The following is a 19876-nucleotide window of genomic DNA, read 5'->3' as shown; positions in this document are numbered from 1 at the left end:
GGAAAAATTTTGTTGCCTTTCTTCTTATAAGCCATTATCATCATTTTAATAATTTTCCATGCATAGCAACGCTTAGTTTAAGATAGTGTTAAGAAAAAAATCATTTACCTTTCATATTTGATTCACTCTAAAAAAAATACAAAAAAATAAATATAGATAAAATTACTTAAAAATTTTACATATTTTTAATCTTTACAAAGGTGAAAAAAATAAATAAAATTAGTTTGAAAAAATATGTAAAAATAATTTTTCATCTTCAATTTCATTTCTAATTAAAAGGTGTAGTTTCTCATGTCTTTTTTTTATTTAAAAATAAAATAATAAGGGGTGTAAAATAAAAAGAAAGTGAAAACCTCTGTAATTTATGATAAAGTGAGATATTAAAATAAATATTAACCACCATGTAGATGATACAATTATAATTACCATTTTTATCAAGATGTTACTGAAGAAGTTAAAATTCTTCATGAATAACTTGGCTTTACTCCATCACTTTCTATATGCAAAGAGGGATTTTTGCGGATTGGTTGATGTGGCGAGTGATAGAATCGATGAGGAGGACCCCATTTCGCTTTGGTACTTACTAGTTTTTTTACGGGCATTCTTCCTCTTTTTTTCAATTATGTTCAATCTTTCTTTGTCATTCTTTTAGATCCTTTTGTACATAATGCCAGATTCATCAGGACAACCTTCTACAACTTATCAAAAGTTGTTGAAGATTTCTTTTCAACATTAAGTGGGAAAGGTTGGTTCTGAAGGTCATCTCTTGAGGAGGACTTTACTCGTAGGTGAAGTGATTTTTTTGTTTCTTAGTCAACATAGGGAAATAAAGACGAGATGTCTTGTGAAATTGATGCCCAAAAAGAAAAAATAAAAAAATAAAAAATAAAGGATTGCAATTCTTATCAACACTGTCTTTTATGACTCATTAATGTGTTTTCATTATGATTTTAAAATAATTTTTTATTTTTAAAGGTAAAAAATTGCTGTTTTAAATTAATAACATTTTCGTTGGTTGTTACTTGGAACAATTTTTAAAAATTAAAGTGGAATGAAGAATAGTTTGTAAAAACAAATAAAAATTATTTTAATAGTTTTTTTAAAAATAAATGGAAAATTTGGAGAACTTAAAAAAATAACACGATATCTTTTTCTCATTTTATTTTCTCTTCACCAATCACTATATATATATATATATATATATATATATATATATATACATAATCTTCAAATATGATATATTTTTTAATTATAATTATTTTTTCCAATTTCTTTCAACTTCTTTAAAAAAAAATTATTAGACAATGAGACCTCAAATAAAATGATATTTGATGCATACAATTTAATCATTTTAGAAATAATTTTATTTAAAAATAATTTGAAACTCAAAAACTAAGCTAGAACTAATAATTTGAAACTTGAAGATAATTTGGAACTCAAGAACTAATCTAGTTACTACTAGAAAGTTATGAAACTTAAAACTAATTCAAGTACCATTAGAAATTGATAGATCAAAATTCATTGTAAATGACTTTGTTAGTTTCTTCCTTACATATAAGTATATGTTGTGAATTTTTTCATTAGGTAAATAAACTCAAAATCAAATAAAATTCAATGCGTTAGATTTATTAAAGAATTTAGTAATTTTTAAAAATAATTTAAAACTCAAATAATCAACCAATTAATACTATAAATTTATGGATAAAAAAATGACTCTATTTTGCACTTTTAAACTATACTTTCATAAATTTTTTTATTAAACAAGTAGATTTGAATGCATTGGATTTATTAACAAGTTTATGAATTGAGAAAAATGATTTACAACTAAAAATATAATACACTTTATAATAAAAATCCATTTACAAGAATTGGTCTAGAATAATTTTATTATTGTTTCTTTACACATAATTATATTTTTATAAATTTTATTACTGACAAATAAATTTCAGATCAAACAAGACTTAATATATTAACTTTATTATGACATTTAATCATTCTTAAAAATGATTTGAAACTTAAAAATATATTTAATCACTATAAAAAATAATAGACCAAATATGATATATAATACATCATAATTTTATTGTTTATTTTAAATTTTCTTACTCAACAACTCAATTTTGAATTAAGTGAAACCAAATCAAGTGAGACTTAATAATAAATATTCTAATTTGAAAAAATAATTTGAAAATTTAAAAATTAATTCTTCAAAATATGTTACTAAATTTATCTATGTTATGATTTTTTTTCAAATTAAAAGAAATTAAACTTTAAAAAAAATAATTGTATTATATAAATATATTAATATCCATATCTTTATAATTAACTACAAAAATATATAATATCATTTTTTATGAAAAAAAATACAATTTATGATTTCATTATGATATTAGTATTCATCTTTTACTAAAAGCTATATATTTTTAAAACATCATATTTGTTATAGCGATTATATATATATAAAAAAACAATTTATGATTTCACTATAATATTCATATTCATTTTTTACTAAAAACTATATATTTTTAAATTTATTTATAATAACAAATTAAATTTTATTTATAATAAGGCTTAAATTAAATATAGTTTAAATCATATAAATTGATTTACAACATTTTTAAAATCAAAATAAAAATTTATTTTTAAGAACAATTTATTCAAACCTGTTTTTTTTCCCTTTTATATATATATAATGCACTTCAAAATTAATTGTAAAACATTTTTGCTTTTAGAAAACATTAAAAGTTTACTTTTCATTCTTTAACTTAAACATAATTTTTAAAAACAAATATAACATAATATCGTCAAACCGTCCAAAAATTCTTATGTTGTCTTTGCTCCCACTACCAGCATGAAGGCTATGTGGGGTTTTCTTTTGAAATCAAGAAAATTATGTTTACACTTATATGCCAAGAAAAATAAGTCAATTAGAATTTCATAAAACATAATATTTAATAATGATTTAAAGTAATTTTATGTTTAAATTATTAAGTTATATTAAGTCATTAAGTTTTCTTGTCAAAATTAATTTTAATTTTAATTTTAAATTTTAATACTAAATATACTTAATAATCTAAATTTAATCATTACATTATATTAATTTCTTAAGTTATTAAGTTGATTTATTAAGTATTTTTTAAATTTCAAAAAGATTCTATGAATGTGTATATATATACTGGATAAATTGTTTTCTAATTTAAAAAATGTATTTGGAACATTTCTAATTTTAAAAAAAGGACAATCATAATACAAAGCTGCGTTTGGTTGCACAAAATCCGAATCCAAATATGGGAACTCCAATTCTGGGCAACCAAAAGCAGCCAAAGAGGTTTCGAGTTTTACCTTAGGGTGAAGTTGAGGTGCATCCCAAGCAAACCTAGGCCTCTTCCGAGGACGCCGATCCATGTGAGTATGAGGAAACTCAGTCACACATTCCATCTCCATTGGTCGCAATCGGATTGAACCCTAACCCTAACCCTAACCCTAGTTCTTTCAAAGAGATCGGACACGTTGATGACCATGGTTAGATGCAGGCAAACCGTGGTTGAGTCAACTTTTTTTATATTTTCAAAATGGAATATACGACACCCAGGATTAGATGCTCCATAAGGGGCAACTTTGTGATCTTGTCATCCATAGGTTTACACAGCGCATCGATGTTGTGCCACCTATCTAATGGGCTCTGTTATGGGCCCCTTGGCCCGTTTTGATTGATTTTTAATCGTATGTTTTACCTCATGGATTTTACAAGATGCTACTTCGGCCTGTCTCTAGGCCCAAGCCTGACCCACATGAGAAAATGTCTTTTGTGTTACGGATTTTGATCCCACTCGGGGCTGTGTTTGGTTTCCATAAAAATTTGAAAGAAAATGCAAAGAAAAAAAATATAAAAGAAAAGTAGAAGGAAAGAAAAAGTAGAGGAAAATAAAAAAAAGATTAAAAATTGATAAATTATTTTTTTTGTTACTTCAAACTCATTTTATTTATTTTAACTCATCAATATAAAAATTAAATAATTTAAAAATACATAAGTTTTTAATTAGTTTAAATTATATTTTATTTTCTTTGATATTTTTTATAGGACAATCAAATATGAAAAAATCATTTTCCTTTGCATTTTTTTTCTTTCCTTAGTATTTTCCGGGAACCAAACATAACCCTAAAAATAAAAATATCAAATTTTATTAATTTGTGGGCTTAATGCTTACATTTGTATAACGTCGGTGTCAAGGCAGTTTTGGATCTGTTACAAGTTTTTAAAAATAATTTTTTAAACTAATTTAAAATTTTTTACTCTTTAAAATTCAGAATTTGCCACAAAATTAATTTTTTTCAAGAAAAAGAAATTCCAAATTTAGATTACTTTTAAAAATATTCATCAAACTAGTCCTTCATTAACATATATTTTATTATTTAATTTTTTTTTTTATGTTAAAACTATAATCACTGACCTTGGTTTTAAGTTTAAGGTTAAACCATAGTCATTAATTATGATTATAAAAATTATAGTTTATGTTATAAATATTAGGCTAATCCAACCTATAGTAATCACCCTAGAGGGGGGGTGAATAGGGTGGTGGTATCTTTTCGCAAATTTAAACAAGTGAATGTAAGAGACAATTATATGCAAGTATATAATAATCAATATATAGACAATTGTATATAAATTAAAGAGTAAGGAAGAGAGAATGCAAACACAAGAGTTTATAATGGTTTGGTGCAACCCGGCCTACATCCACTCTCCTCTAGCTTCAATCCCGAGTTTGAGGTTCCACTAATCCAAGGCTTCCAAACCAAGCCTTCAAGCAATACAATTGGATTATGGTTCCAATTCACCCTCTTGAACTTTTGGTTTCAAGCACCCTTTACATTTCTCAAGAGATATCCCACTCTTGAACAACCCCTCAAGTGATACCTCACACTTAAGAAACTTCCTCTCAAAGATTTACAAATGAATGATCTCTCAAAAATCCTAGCACAAGAACTTTAAACTCAAATGATACAAGAAAAACTAGGATTAAATGGTGCACTAAAGATATGCAAGTTTTGAAACAATGGTGCACTAAAAAATACTCTTCCAAGGCTCAAATATAATCAAGAAAGATTTGGGAAGGTTAAGCTCATGAAACAATGAAGATTGGAGCCTTTTTATAGAAGAAAAAGCCAAACTAGCCGTTGGGGGTTCGACCGGTCGAGTTAGGGGTTGACCGATTGACTACCCGTTATCATTTACTGCTTGGCAAGTGATCGTTGGGCCTCAATCGGACCTCAATCCACTACAAAAAAATAGATTTTTAATGACGAATCTTTAGTCACGGCCACAAATATTGTGACCAAAGATATTATTTTGTCACGGCCAGGGTAAGGCTGTGACTATATGTGTTAATCAAATTTGGAAAAAAAAAAAAAAAACATGTTTAGTCACGGTGATTTTATCAACCGTCACCAAAAGGATTGATAAGAGGTATTTTAGTCACGGATTTATTTAAAACCGTGACTATTTGTAAAATTATGGAGGGAAATTTTGGCACCTATAACTTTAGTCACGGTTATTTTATCATCCGTGACAAAAAGTGTAATGAAAAGATGTTTTAGTCACAGATTTTTGTGAAACCGTCACTAAATAGATATTTTGTGACTTTTAGTCACACCATTGATTGACCGTGACTGTATGAGAACCTATTGTCACGAATTTCGTTTGACCGTGACCAATGCATAGAGGTTTTTTTTTTTAATATTTTGAACCTATGGTCATGGGGTTCACACAATCGTGACCAAAGTCTATTATTTATTTTAAACAATTTTTGGGTTACCTATTATAATTTTTTAGAAAATCTTATATATATATATATATATATATATATATATATATATATATATATATATATATATATATCATAAATAGAAATTATTATTAATAGTAATAATAATAGTTCTTATTAATTATAAAAAGTTTAAAATTATATTACTATTTTTTTTAAGTTAAGAAACAAATTAGTGTGTTACCTATTTTTCTTTAGTTAAAATTATTTAATTTCCTTGTTATGATTAATGTTTTAATAAGAAGCAAAATAAAGTTTAATATATTAGTTTAAAAATATGATGGTTCAATTTGATATTATTTGATACAAAGTTTAAATGCAAGTGAGTGAGCAAATTAAAAAATAATTTTGATTTTATATATGATAAATAATTCTTATTATATTTGAAGTATCAATAGTCATGATAACTAAATTTTACTATGAACAATTACTAGTAAAATTGTTTATAGTTTTATTTAATTTTCAATCATAAAATATTATTTAATCTTTATGATTTTTGCAGTACAGAAACAATTTATAATTACAAAAATAACATTCTCTGTTTATGATTAAAAATAAAAGTTCTAAACTTTTATAATTCTTAAATTTGTAAAATTAACAAATTTATAAAGTTATTATTCATGGAAAAATATTCTTAAATGCACCATTCTCTGTTTATGTTTATTATATTTAGTACCAAATGAAAGTCTAAAATTTTGTTGTCCAAATGTATGATGAAATTAAGCTACAAGCATATGGGATAAGGTAGAAATTAATATCATCAAATATGAAAAATGATACCATATGATAAAATAATAATAGATTGGTATAAGATATAAAGGGACATGTGACTGAAAATAATGAAGACAAAGTAGGAGTAGGATGCACATGTAACATTTCCTAGCACCTAAGGCCCACAAAAATACCAATAAATTATAGTTTTATTTGTGAAGTATTTTTTATTTTTTTATTTTTATTTTTATTTATTTATTTATTTATTTATTTTTATAACCGTGGATGTCCGGACCAGCTTAAGCACATCTCGACTAATCCCACGATACCCTGAAGTTAACGACCGGGTAAACCTCCAATGGCCCTGAGGGGACTCGAATTGGTTTATTTGTGAAGTATTTTGACATTTTCATAAACAGTTATAAAAAAAAACAGTTTTTTAAAACATTTTTAAAAATTTGTTTGTCGATGTATTTTAAAATAAAAGTTGATTTAGAAACCTAAAATATTCTTAATATATATTTTTTATGTTTTTAAATATGTTTTAAAAAATAACTTTTGTATGTTATATTTTATTTTTAATTATTCTTTTTATTTATATAAAATTTTTAAATTTTAAACTTGATAATTTTAAAACTTAAAAAACTTGATAAAACTTAATAAAAATTTTTAAATAACACTTTGAGTAAAACATTAAACTTTCAAAATTAATTTTAAATTTAAAATTTTAAAAATAATTGTAAATTTAAAATTTTAAAATAATTGTGGAATTTAAAAACTTGAAAAACTTTCAAAATTAATAGTTTTGAACAAAGAACAATAACAATAACAACAAAAAAATTTAGGGTATAACAATAAAATAAAATTAATTTTTTTTGGGTATAACAATAACAATAAAAAAAAGCCATGAGACATTTTTTTCTAATTGAAAAATGTCTTTCTTTTAACCATGTGGGTATAACCCACGGCCACATCACTTTCCTAATTGAATATAAAGCCTTTCTTTCTCTCTCATGCCAACCCATTTTCTCTTCCTCTCCAAAACCCACGGCCATAAAACCCACAAAACATACCCATAGCCCCCATTGCTTGGAGGAAGCTATTGCCGGAAAAAGCTTATGGAAGTCATGCCGAAGAAGCCCCATGGAAGCTATGGTCAGTAAAGCCGAAGCCACCTCCAAGAAACTCCCGTGAAAATCATCTCTCTAGGTTTTGGTGAGTTTCGGGAATTTTTTTTTTTTTTTTTTTTTGGGTTTTGTTAGTTGGTATTTTGGAAATATTTGTGATTAGGTTTGAGATTCCATTGTTATTAGGTTATTTCCATTGTTATTGGGTTTATTTTCATTGTTATAGGGTTTTGTTGCTTTTGGAAAAATTGAAAATGATATATATTGTGAGTGTTTGAAATGTTTTTATACATTAAATTCTATTAAAGTAATTCATTGTTCTTAGAATAATTAAATTTGAAATTCATAATATAATTAAATTTCTCTCTGATTTAACACTACAAAAACCACACTTAATAGCTTCCCTAATTTGATATCCAAATAATATTTCCCAGCAATTGATTGGGCATGGTTTACTTCTTAATTTCCCTAATTTGGTACCCCTGCTGCAGCATGTAGTGGAAGTTCTTTTTGCTGTATTTATGATTTTTTTTTTCTTCTTAACTTGGAATTCTTGGTAGCTATGACTATGAACAATAATTATAAGAAAGGTTTGTGTGGGCTGAGGGCTGAGAGAGAGGTGGAGTGGGGCTTCCAAATGATGTAAACATCTAAGTTTTTTGTTTGTGTAAAGCTCATGAAGATTACTACTTAAATATAAAATATGTTTGTGTATCTCTATTCTCTACACTATATCCTATATTTCTTAAATATAAAATTAATATCTATCCCAGATTACTACTTAAATCTTTTTATGATATATTCAAGAAAGGAAAGATATAAATAATATTAATATTAATTGGAATTAAATTAGGATTACTATTGATTTAGTAATTGAAATCTTTTTTATTTTATTTTTCTTTATTCCTATAACCATAAAACATTCATTTTTATCTTATTACCATCTTACATTATTTAAATATAAAACTAATATCTTTATCATATATTATTTAAATGCAAAATTAATTAAATATAAAATTATATTCTATAATATTTAAATATAAAATTAATATATGGGTACACCTCATGACTGGATGTATCCCAAAGTAAGACTTTCTACCCATGTATTTATTTACTACTTAAATCTTTTTATGGTATATTCAAGAAAGGAAAGATATAAATAAGATTAATATTAATTGAAATTAAATTAGGATTACTATTGATTAAGTAATTGAAATCTTTTTTGTTTTATTTTTCTTTATTCCTATAACCATAAAAACATTCATTTTTATCTCATTACCATCTTATATTATTTAAATAAAAAACTAATATCTTTATCATATATTATTTAAATGCAAAATTAATTAAATATAAAATTATATTCTATAATATTTAAATATAAAATTAATATATGGGTGCACCTCATGACTGGATGTATCCCAAAGTAAGACTTTCTACCCATGTATTTATTTACTACTTAAATCTTTTTATGGTATATTCAAGAAAGGAAAGATATAAATAAGATTAATATTAATTGAAATTAAATTAGGATTACTATTGATTAAGTAATTGAAATTTTTTTTGTTTTATTTTTCTTTATTCCTATAACCATAAAAACATTCATTTTTATCTCATTACCATCTTATATTATTTAAATAAAAAACTAATATCTTTATCATATATTATTTAAATGCAAAATTAATTAAATATAAAATTATATTCTATAATATTTAAATATAAAATTAATATATGGGTGCACCTCATGACTGGATGTATCCCAAAGTAAGACTTTCTACCCATGTATTTATTTACTACTTAAATCTTTTTATGGTATATTCAAGAAAGGAAAGATATAAATAAGATTAATATTAATTGAAATTAAATTAGGATTACTATTGATTAAGTAATTGAAATCTTTTTTGTTTTATTTTTCTTTATTCCTATAACCATAAAAACATTCATTTTTATCTCATTACCATCTTATATTATTTAAATAAAAAACTAATATCTTTATCATATATTATTTAAATGCAAAATTAATTAAATATAAAATTATATTCTATAATATTTAAATATAAAATTAATATATGGGTGCACCTCATGACTGGATGTATCCCAAAGTAAGACTTTCTACCCATGTATTTATTTACTACTTAAATCTTTTTATGGTATATTCAAGAAAGGAAAGATATAAATAAGATTAATATTAATTGAAATTAAATTAGGATTACTATTGATTAAGTAATTGAAATCTTTTTTGTTTTATTTTTCTTTATTCCTATAACCATAAAAACATTCATTTTTATCTCATTACCATCTTATATTATTTAAATAAAAAACTAATATCTTTATCATATATTATTTAAATGCATTATGTTTCTTTTTATTATTACTCTTAATAGGTTCATCCTCTAACAAAAAGAGGACACGTGGCCTAACACGTAACTTAGATTTACTTAGTATGAAACCCGGGGAAAAAAAAACTACACGATTCAATACCAGAGGGCAAGTTGTTTATGATGGAAAAGGGGAAAGATTGTCAAGCTATATGGGAACATTGGTGCGATCTCAATACAATGTACCTATCTAAGTTCAAGATTGGAATCATGTTAGTGAAGATGTGAAGGAAAAGATTTGGGCCTTAGTATTGGTATATGCTAGTTACTATTCAATCTAAATTGTAATGTTATTGTTTAAAAATGATACCTCTTATTTATACATGAGATTTTAATGCAATACAGGAAAAATATGAACTAGAATAAACATGTAAGAGCTACATTCTTCAATGTTGTGGAAATTTGTTTAGAAGCTATAGAAATAAAATGAAGGCCAAGTATTATAACCTTTATAATACAAATGAGGAGAGATTGTGTCATCGACCTCCACACTTATCAGATGATGTTTGCCTTGACACACACAAGAAAAGATGGGACGCCTGTTGATGATCATTCTAAGGAGATTATGGTAATGAAGTAAATAAATTTTATATACTTGTATTTCAATCATAACCACATACTAAATTATTTTAAAAGTCTAACAATTTTTAATTTTTTTTTTTATAATTCCAGGATCAATTTCAGCAATTACTATCCCAACCTAAGGGGACATCTTCTACTACTTCTGCATCATCTAGAGCATCTACATCTGTAGCATTTACATATGTAGATGAGATATATACTTAAGTCATGGGTCCAGAGAGGCATGGTTGTGTTCAAGGGTATGGATTTGGTCCTACTCCTACCTCAATCTTTGGTTCTACTAGTAGAAGGCGATTAGGAGTTATTCTTTCAACACAAATTGAAAACGCCCAAGAGATGCTAATAGCTGCAGAACAAAAGTTTACAACTGCAACTGAAGAACTCTCAAATATGAAAGAGGAACTCTCACATGTGAAAGAAACATTTGAAGAAAGGTTGATAGAAGTTCAAAGGAAGACACGAGAAGAAGTGAAAGAAGAGTTTGAAGAAAAAATGATGGAAATGCAAAGAAAAATGCAAGCACAAATTCAAGAACAAATGATGCAACAATTTTAGCAAAAGCAGTAGAAATTTGAAGATTTTGCTACATCTTTATATGATAGATTCTCTTAACTTTTTTGAAAATTATGCTACTTATTTATATGATAGATTCTCCTATTTTTTTTTTTTGCTTTCTATGACTATTGTGTAATGTTTGGTTGATTTGTTATATTATGTTAGAATGTGAAACTAAATTTGAATCTCTTTGTTATTTGTTTGTTTGGTTTGTTTTTTTTTTTTTTTGTTATATTATTTTTTTTATTTAATGACTTGTATTGATATATAAGTTTTTAACTAGCTTGGGATAATTGATTGTAATATATTGAAATTGTTTTAATTGCTTAATTGCATATACAGGTCTAAAATGGGTTTGTTTGGGTTTGTAACAGGTTTGGGAAATTTGAATTTATAAAAAATAATTTCCAAATATAACAAATTTTAGTCATGACCACTAAAAAATTGTGACTATAAGTGTACTTTTAGTCACGATCAATAATGAACCGTCACCAAAATTTGGGGTAGGGCGGCCATCCATTGATTAATAGACCTAATAATTAGTCACGATCACTTAATTATCGTGACCATATACTTATATTTAGTCACGGTTAGGGGCATTGACCGTGACCATAAGATTACATTTAGTCACGGTTAGGAGCATTGACCGTGACCATAAGATTACATTCAGTCACGGTTAGGGCATTGACCGTGACCATAAGATTACATTCAGTCACGGTTAGGGCATTTGACCGTGACCATAAGATTACATTTAGTCACGGTTAAGGCATTGACCGTGACCATAAGATTACATTTAGTCACGGTCATTTTTATTAACCGTGACTATAGACATACATTTAGTCACGGTTTATTACCTGACCGTGACTAAATCAACTTAATAAATAGCAAAGTATTCTTAACTTTTGGTCACAGGTTTTGGCTGGCCGTCACAAAAAAGAAATCCTTATGGTCACGATCACTTAGAAAACCGTGACCAATACTTTTAGCTACGCCTGGTATTGTGACGCTCGGTCACGGTTTCATAAAATCGTGACCATATGTTTTGGTCACGGATATATAAGATTTGGTGACGGTTGGGAACCGTCACCAAAAATCCTATTTCTTGTAGTGATCGGACTTCAACTGGACCTCAACCGGTTGAGGTTCAACCTTGACCAGGAAGAGAAGGCCACTGGGAGAGAGAGAAACTTTTTGGCCTCCCTCAACCGGTCCTCGACCGGACGAGTACAACCGGTCGACCGGTTGAACCTGTTGAGCCATTTTTTTGGCTTAACACCCAACCTTTTTCAACTTAAAACCTTTTAACACAAGTTTGAAAATCATTTAACGCAAGGTTTTAGTTGAAAACATGAAATCATCCAATTCTTAAGATATTTAAAACAATATTACTCTTGGATGATTTTGGTGCATAAATAAAGAATGAAATGTATGAAAGTCCTAGTGCACCAACAATCTTACAAAGAGATCTTATGAAGCTTTGGTCTTGAAAAACTCTTCTCTTTGAGGTGGTCTTCTTCTTCATGATTTCTCCTTGGCTTGATTTGTCTTTGTGATTGCCATTTTGGAAATCGTCTTGCCTAATCACACTTGAAATATGATCATTAGTTCTAAACCTTGTTTTGTCATTTGCATTTTTTGCCTTAATTTATTTATCATTTGGTCATATAAAATTGAACAATGCTCTAGCCATTGGAATTGACATCTCAACTCTGGATTTATAAGTTTCACCCAAGAAGTCCTGTAGATCTTCATGGATGTTAAGTTGTGCTTGTTATAGATTTTCAATAAATTACTTCTCATTAATTTAGGTTATATTTGGTTGACAAAATTGAATAGATAAGGATAAAATATGTATATCTAAGGATATCATATTGATATCTTGAAATATATTGAATGATATATATATAAAAAACATATATTATTTTTAATGTTTGAAATAAAAATTATATCACATTTCAAAAATTTTTATTTAAAAAATTAAAAATTCTCTAATATTTATTAATATTCATGATTAAAATATTTAAGTTTTATAAATTAATAAAAAAAATTATATTATGTTATTAAATATATAAAAATAATTTATAATTTACTTTGGAATCAATGGATTTCGAGATGGACAAAAATTATCTATATATTTGAGAGAATGTTCCAATGAAACTTTGGGTTAATACAAGGTATATCAAGTGAGAAAAAAAGGAAAAAAACAAAATAGGGTTTGAAAAAAAATGGGAAAGATATTTTAAAATTGGAAACTTCTTATTAAAATATTTGTTTTAAAAAAAATAAAAAATGAAAGTTAGCTTCAAGATCCGCTCCATACACATGGAAATGTATGTATATGCCCTCGTATACATGAGAATGTATATGCATGTTACGACTTGGAATGGGGACATTTGTAGACAAAACAAAAAAAAAAAAATTCTTTTATAAAGAAAATATATTTTTTCTTGCTTTGTATCACTTCACAAAATTTGTGGTAAAGAAAGAAAGAAAGAAAAGACAAATCTGTGCTTGTCGTTGCGAAACGTGACATGTAATGCCATAGAATAAAAAAGGGGAAAAGATAATTGGAGGGCCTGCTAGGACAAAATAGTGGTAGAAGTTGGAATTGGGGTTGAAGCGGATGATATATGTGTATCCTAAGTACATCCCACCCAAGATTCATAGAGCGAGCAAGCTCCAATGGCGCTCTATTCCCCATCAATCTGGCTTCATCTGCTTCTGCTACTTCTCCCTCTAATGTTTCTCATAAAACGGAAAATAGAGTTGAAGGGGCAAAAGAAGCCGCTGCCTCCTGGCCCTACTAAGCTTCCCATTATAGGTAATTTGCACCAACTTGGTGCGTTGCCTCACTACTCTTTCTGGCAACTATCTAAGAAATATGGCTCCATCATGCTCCTTCAGCTCGGTGTCCCTACCGTCGTAGTCTCCTCTGCGGAAGCTGCAAGGGAATTCTTGAAAACTCATGATATTGATTGTTGCAGTCGACCTCCCTTAGTTGGACTTGGAAAATTCTCATACAATCACCGAGACATATCTTTTGCGCCATACGGTGACTACTGGAGGGAGGTACGCAAGATCTGTGTTCTCGAGGTGTTTAGCACAAAAAGGGTGCAGTCGTTTCAGTTCATTAGAGAAGAGGAGGTCGCTTTGCTGATTGATTCAATTGTGCAATCGTCTCTTCTGGAAGTCCTATTGATCTTACCGAGAGGCTAATGTCTCTCACAGCAAATATAATTTGTAGGATTGCATTCGGAAAGAGTTTTCAAGCGAGTGAGTTTGGTGACGGAAGATTTCAAGAAGTGGTTCATGAAGCCATGGCTTTGTTGGGCGGGTTCACTGCAGCCGATTTCTTTCCGTACGTGGGTCGGATTGTGGATAGACTCACTGGTCTGCATGGTCGGCTTGAGAGGAGTTTCCATGAAATGGACGGCTTCTACCAACAGGTGATCGAAGACCATCTCAACCCAGGAAGGGTGAAAGAGGAGCATGAAGATATCATCGACGTGCTGCTGAGAATAGAGAGGGAACAATCTGAATCCAGTGCCCTACAGTTTACTAAAGATAACGCGAAAGCAATCCTTATGGTAAGTCACCAACCTACTCCTTTTTTCTTTTTTGAGTTTCTGAAGTGTGTATTATAGTTGTTTCAACTTTTAGCTGTTTAAAGGATGAATAATAGATCAGGTCACCTGATCTCCCCATTTTGGAAGCTTAATAATAGCTCAATGCAACCCCTTTTTACCTCCCTCCCTTCCATCCCTTCCCTCCCTTTTTATCATTAAAGCCCAGTTCCCCATCCTTAATTTATATCATTAAAAGGGCTGGGACCTTAAACTCGTTAAATGAGTTAAGAGACCACTCCACTACATCCGACTTGTTCCTTCATGTGGCAAAAAAAAATATATATTCTTTACTAAAAAAATTTATAATATTAAATAAAACATATAATATTTTCTAAAATTATAATATTAAATAAATAATTTTTCTTTCATTTTTAATATATTCACATTTAAATATATATATATATATATATATATATATATATATATATATATATATATATATAATTTTTTATAATTATTTTTAATTTTAATAATATGTAATAATATGTTTATAATGTTACCCGTTACATCGTGGTTTACCTACTGGTTTGACCGGTAATTTATGAACCAATATTTTTTTCTATTTAAAGACTTGGTTTGATTACGAAAGCATTGAAAGAGAGAGACGGAGGAGGAGGAAGGCGCAAAATTACGTAGAGTGCCTTGGAGCTATCTACAAAAGGGGCAATCGATTATCATTTAATTTGACTTTGCGTCTTGAGTTCTTTGAGCCAAGAATGGCATAATGCTTAGCTTGGTATACTTGGAACTAAAGCGTTCTTTTGCTTACTTTTAACATGTGCCTCAGGATTTATTCTTGGCTGGAGTGGACACTGGTGCAATCACCGTAGCTTGGGCAATGACCGAGCTTGCTAGGAACCCAAGAATAATGAAAAAAGCCCAGGCTGAAGTTAGAAGCTCCATTGGAAATAAAGGAAAAGTCACGGAGAGTGAAGTTGATCAGCTTCACTACCTCAAGATGGTGGTCAAAGAAACTTTGAGACTGCATCCTCCCGTCCCACTTCTACTTCCAAGAGAAACCATGTCACATTTTGAGATAAACGGGTACCACATTTACCCGAAAACCCAAGTCCACGTAAACGTTTGGGCAATTGGGCGAGACCCCAACCTCTGGAAGAACCCAGAGGAGTTTTTGCCCGAGAGGTTTATGGACAACTCTGTAGATTTTAGAGGACAACATTTTGAGCTACTGCCTTTCGGAGCGGGAAGAAGAATTTGCCCGGGTATGTATATGGCGATTGCAACAGTGGAGCTCGCACTTGCTAATCTTTTATATCGTTTCAATTGGAACTTGCCGAATGGGATGAAGGAGACAGATATTAGCATGGAAGAAGCAGCAGGTCCTACTGTCCGTAAGAAGTTTGCTCTTAACCTTGTGCCAATTCTCCATCACTGTTAACAAGAAAAGAAAAGTAGAAAAATAAAAAGAAGTTTAAATTTATTTATTTTTACATACTTATTTAATTTATTTCTCCCCTTTTCTCTCCCATATAAAAAGAATAAAAATATTAAAATGTTTGCACTATCTGTGGCCAAATTGAAATTGATGAAAATCGTTGCAGATAGGAAAAGGACCCGGTAGAAAGAAAAGGAGATGTCACGTGGTGCAATGCTGCAATAGGAGAGGCAAGAAAATAGGAGCCACGACTTAAACCGACCGGTCAACTTAGAATGGCAGAAGGCAAGAAAATAGGAGCCATGACTTAAACCGACCGGTCAACTTAAAATGACATGTAGAGGGATTTTTGATAAAATTACGGTAATTTTAAAAAATAATTCTTAAATTATCGTAGTGAAAAAAATAATTTCAAATTTATGATAGATTTTGTCAGGTATGAGGGAGCTATATTTTTTTTTAAATTGTCTCTTCAAAAGACGATTAATGACCTTTGTTTTTTTTTTTTTTTTTTTTAAATCTCTTTCCAAATTACTAAAAATGAGAAATTGTCTTTTGAAGAGATAATAAAAAAAAATTAAACACAATTTCCATAAAAAAAAAATTAAACAATTGGAGATCGTCTTTTCAAGAGAGGATTTAAAATATAAAAAAAATAAAATTTAATATACATTATAATAGAATTAATTATCTATATATTATAAAAAAAAAATACAATTTAATATAAAAATATATTATAAATCCATTTACAATCCATGTGACTCCCTAAATGCCCTAATGAACCAATCGAAAACAAAGAGACAAAAGAGAGGATGATTTTAGGTGGGAGAAAAGTTCAAACCTCATAAATAAGCTTTGCACAATTCAGGGAAAAAAAAAAACATTGCTTCTAACAGGAATAAACACAAATATATGAATTGCATCAATAGATTGCTCCTGAATGCTCCTTTTCAGAGAGTGGTTAATGGAAACAGTCACACTAGGAACTAACGGACGTCCACATCCACATAGTACCTTAAAGATCGGGGAAGAGCTTTCTTCCATTCGTTAAGATCGGGCAATTTGCCGGTGAAAGCAATGGAGCTATCCTCCTTCCTGTTTCCGAGATTCAAAACAAAAACTGATCACCAAAGACCTTATGCATTGCCTTCAATGATTCCTCCATTGCCACCTTCCCATCTCTCCTTGAATCCTCTGCCTCAACACAACTCCCTCCAACATTAACCATAATCCTCCCACCCTTCCTCAACCTCTTCCTCAACTTCTCCCAAGTCCTTGGATCCTGAAGCTCCGATATCAAACTACCCTTACAAAACAAATCAACCAAAATCCCCGAAAACCCATTCCTAACACTTGCATTCAACGCATTACCAATGTAGATGAAAAGCCTATCTGGGTGCCCTTTTTCAAGCTTCGAAAGGCCAAAATACTCTTTCTCACTTTTGTGCTGCCAACTTGGGTTTATTTTTTATCACTTTTGTGTGGAAATTGACTTTTTAAGAGACCATTTTCCTTTTTTTTTTTTGTGAGAATTTTTGACATATATATTTTTTGTGTGGAAATCGTCTCTTTAAAAGACGATATCTCACTTTTTTAAGAGACTATTTCTCAAGAGACGATTTATTTATTTTTTGAAATCGTCTTTTTAAGATACCATTTCTCATATAAAAAAAAAAATTTTAGAAATCGTGTATTGGAAAGACAATTTTTTATAATTTTTTTAAAAGTTCATAAATCGTTTTTGAAGAGAAGATTTTTCACTTATAATTTATTTTCTCTTTCTTATTTGGACAAAATTACGGTAGATTTAGAATTATTTTTCTACTAAGGTAATTTAGGAATTATTTTTTAAAATTACCATACTTTTTATCAAAAATCTATGTTACGAGTTACAACTTACAAGTAATTAAATAAATTAAATATAATTGATAAAATAACTTAAAATGAAAAATAATTTTAAATAATAAATAAAAACAATTAATTATTATTAAATTTACATCTTTATTTTACTTTTTTTTATTATGATTTATTTTAATTATCTCTATGATATTTTTCGTTACTCCGCAACCTTTATTATTATTTGATTTTCTTTACCTTAATTATAATTTATGAGGATAAATATGTTAATTTGATGATTTATAATAAACTTTATAATAATTTTATCAAACAATCTTAATATTTAAAATGAAAATTAAGTAATAAATTTTAACTTAACAACTTAAATATAATTTAATTTAAGTTTCATCAACCACTCTTTTGAGAGTAAAACTAGTTAACGTTAGGAAGTTATAAAAGATACGGGTGATTATTGTTTATTTATTTATTATTATTATTAATTAAAATTAAATTATATTTATCACTTGTTAGTTATCATAGATGTGACTTATTGCTTTTTATTAATTATTTTAGATTAATGGATTTATTACTTTTGTTTAATTGTTATATTAACTTTGGTCTTTGAAATTTGAATTTATGGATTATTATTTATGTTAATTAGAAACTAACACATATATTTTATGATTTTGAGTTATTTAGGGTTTTTTTGGGTATATGTTTTCAAAAATACTTTTATGTTCTTGAGAACACATTTGATAATTAGAATTTTTTTTAAAATTTTTTATTGTGTTTTTAAATAACATTTTTTAATTGTTTTCAATTTTTTTGAGAAATTTTTTTAAAAATAATTATATAAATATATAGAATGATTAAAAATAAAACACTAAATATAAAAGTTATTTTCAAAATATATTTAAAAATATTAAAAATAGGTTTAAAACATTTTAGACCTTTAAACAAATTTTTTACTTTATAAAACATAAAAGAACGGTTTTTAAAAACTGTTTTTAAAAATAATTACCAAACTGATTATTTTAACAATTTTATTTTTGAAAATATGATTTATATGATATAAATTTTAAAATAATTACTTTCTTGATATGATGCGAAAACCTATAATAACCCATAGAGACCCGAGTTGCCCATGGACTTGATGTTGGGTTGGTAGAGACGGGTCCAATGTTCAAACTGGAGTCCTACCCATCTCATTAGGAAAGAATTAGTACAACAAAACTTATCGTTAAAGCAATAATATCCAAATGTAGCATCAACTTGTACAACATAATTTTGTTGGCTTTCTTCTTCTAGATTTTTTCTCAGCTTATATGATATAGGAAATGTATTCAAAACACCAAGAAAAACAATTGTTATCTAGAAAATCTCATTGACTTATCTTACTTCCATTTAGACAAAACCAAACACAGCTGTATATACCTAATCTAGCTATCTCCATGTCTCTTAAACAACTAGGTCCATTGTAGGAGAAGAAGAGCAAACACCATCTCATTTCTGTTTCTAATTTAGAGATGAAGGCCAAAATCTACCGCACTTGAATAGCTGGCATTCAGGTGGACAAGAACTACAACACTTTTCTCAATTACATGTACGCTCTATCTTCCAGTCTTACTCTATTGTCTGGATTTGCATTACCTGCCTTGATTAATTGCCTCCTATTTATTCTAGTGATCAAGAAACAGGTTTGGCGTATGTGGAGACAATATACAACTGCCCCACCTCCTATGAGAGGTGGGTGAATATGTTGTTTATCATTAGACTATGTAGAAAGATAAATTTTTTGTTTCCAAGCATATGCATATGAGGCCCATTAGGTCCCTTTTGCCTCTAC

General features: G+C 28.1%; 1 long non-coding RNA gene and 1 pseudogene across 1 annotated transcript; both read left to right on the top strand.

Annotated features, from left to right (window-relative positions):
* The first annotated feature begins 10040 nt into the window (after positions 1-10040).
* On the top strand, positions 10041-11259 carry LOC117923343. The gene is made up of 3 exons (XR_004652607.1): positions 10041-10289; positions 10381-10603; positions 10708-11259. It is a non-coding gene; the product is annotated as an uncharacterized LOC117923343 (long non-coding RNA).
* A 2554-nt stretch (positions 11260-13813) lies between these two features.
* Positions 13814-16249, top strand: LOC117912436 (annotated as a pseudogene).
* Positions 16250-19876: the final 3627 nt, after the last annotated feature.

Source organism: Vitis riparia, chromosome 1 (assembly GCF_004353265.1).
Source record: "Vitis riparia cultivar Riparia Gloire de Montpellier isolate 1030 chromosome 1, EGFV_Vit.rip_1.0, whole genome shotgun sequence".
NCBI classification, from domain to species: domain Eukaryota; kingdom Viridiplantae; phylum Streptophyta; class Magnoliopsida; order Vitales; family Vitaceae; genus Vitis; species Vitis riparia.
The sequence above is the reverse complement of the archived record's forward strand: the minus strand, read 5'-3'. Positions and strand labels throughout refer to the sequence as shown.